Below are 2,466 nucleotides of genomic sequence, written 5' to 3' on the forward strand. Positions count from 1 at the left end.
CAAAGTGTACAGAGGAGGACAGAGGACAGAACTACTTGTTCTGAATTTTCCCTGAGCATGTTTACATATTCAAGAAAGAACTGTGGAAATGAGGGGATAAACAGTTTTCTCACAGAAAACTTTTTCTTTCAATCACTTGTGTTCAAATCAAATCAAAACTTTATTTATAAAGCATTTTCATATAAAATACAACACAGAGTGCTTTACATTAAAACACAACAAAATATAAAAACAAGCATGACAATTAAAATATACAAACACAAAAATAAAAATAAAAATAGGGCCCCCTCCCCGTACCTACACAACCCCACAATCCTATCACACTTCCCACCCCCTAACTGATGGGGAAAGACAATGAGATATAGGCTGAGCACGAAAATAAGATGTTGGAAACCTTGATAATTGGAACCCCCTCTCTGTGAACAGCTCCCTAGACCGCTCCACCACAGCAAGGTGGTGATGCAGTTTCCCCATCCAGAGCCGCAGCGGCTGAACAGCAGCCGACCCAGAGGGAGAGGTCCCAACTGAGGAAGCACCGGAAATTAAAATGAAAATAAAAATGAGAATAAACAAGTAAACATTGATAAAAACAATAAACATTGAAATATGAAACATTGAAATAAATGAAAATAACACGTTACAAATCTAGTTCAAGTTCATAAAACAAAATAAAATGGATAAATAAATAAATGTAAATAAATAAATAACTAAATGAATAAATGTAATAAAATATTAGCTGAAATCCAGGTTAAAAGATGGGTCTTGAGCCTTTTCTTAAAAGCATTTTTTAAAATTTATTTATGATTTTTTATTTAACCTTTATTTACCCAGGAATTGCCCCATTGAGATTAAGAATATTTTTTTTAAGGGAGTCCTGGCTAGGGGGAAACAATAAATTACATTTACAATAAAAAGTCAACAATTAAAAACATAAAATAAATACAAATTTGAGCATTAATGCTCTCTGCGGCTCTCAGGTCCTCTGGCAGACTGTTCCATAAACAGGGGCCATAGAGCTGAAACGCAGCCTCTCCATAGGTTTTTTGGTGTTCGTAGAAATATTCCTTCAATAAACCTTCAATTACATTTCTTATTTTCTAGGGGCTCAAATAAACATTTGAATTTTAAAAACCTTAAAAGAATACTTTAAGATGACTTTGTGGACACAAAAAAGCAGCAAGACCATGAAATATCAAAATTACTTTATTACAGATGATTTTTTTTGTATCCAGTAGCCCTCTTCAAAGAAAAAAAATAGTCATTACAAACAAATTACTACTTTTATACCCTAAACTTTGCCTCTGCATTTACTTTATACACTTTAAATCACCTTATCATCTGAAGGAATATCTGCTTTAATCTTCTCTGAGACATTCTGTTTTTGCACAATCTATACAGTTTAATACAGATTTCTGAACCAGGGGATTAAAACACCAAGATCCACATATTGACAGGAGAGATGAAAAGAAATACTGATAAACAGACTGTACAGAGACTTGACCCTGCCTTCCGCCTTCCTGTCAGCCGACGGCTGTCACTCTGTCACACTGAGGGCGGGGCATCACTTGACAATTAAAATGGATCAACAGAAATGCTTTTTCATTTTCACAACGCAACTGCATCAATTGACTCAAAAAAAGCAAAAGAAAAAAAATCCAATATGCTTTTTATTTTCTACTTAACATCACTTATTCTTTAACATATTTAAAGCGAGAACGCAAAGAGGGGATTGCATTTTCGTTTTCACATCCACTCCACAAAAAGTGCATCATAAATCAATTCCAGTCAGCAGTTCCAGGAGGGAGGGGGGACGAGGCGATGATCAGTGCCCACTCATATTCTGTCACTAGCATTATTAAAGCTAAAAATCAGATATAAAGCAGGACATCTTCGTATTGCAAAATTTGAATTAACCCCTGCCGGTCTGTAGCAATGGCCTAAAAAAACGACACAGTTTCGATTTGGCCAAAAACTGCATTATCATAATTGAAAGACCTATGGGAACGCTTTACAATGAATCAAAAGATGATTAGTGAGATTTAAAAACATATATAAATAAAACTCAAGTACTAAACTTTATGCTGTACTGTAAACTGTGGTTATAATGTCAACACCCCCTGTATAATTCACAGGCGTGGTCAAAGCTGGTTCTGCTTGTTTGAAGAGGTCCTCTCGCCAAAAAGAAAGTTGCATGCGTTGTGTGTCATCACACTTTTCTCTATCTTTGCTACGTTAAGTTTCGGTTTGACGTGACCAAGCTGCCATCAAACAGCTGCTGATTGGTCCAGATTCTAACCAATAAAATTGCCATATGAATCTAACATGGTGTCTGCTCCCGAGGCTGAACCAGCTCTTTTTACCCTCATTTTTTATGGAAGCGATTCTGTAGCATAAATAAAAAGCAAAGTCAAAACCAGAAATGCTTTTTCACTTTCAAAATGAAACTGCATTTTATGAGTCAAAAAT

This window comes from Oryzias latipes, chromosome 14, assembly GCF_053564925.1.
Source record: "Oryzias latipes strain Hd-rR chromosome 14, Olatipes_Hd-rR_3.1".
In the NCBI taxonomy this organism is placed as follows: domain Eukaryota; kingdom Metazoa; phylum Chordata; class Actinopteri; order Beloniformes; family Adrianichthyidae; genus Oryzias; species Oryzias latipes.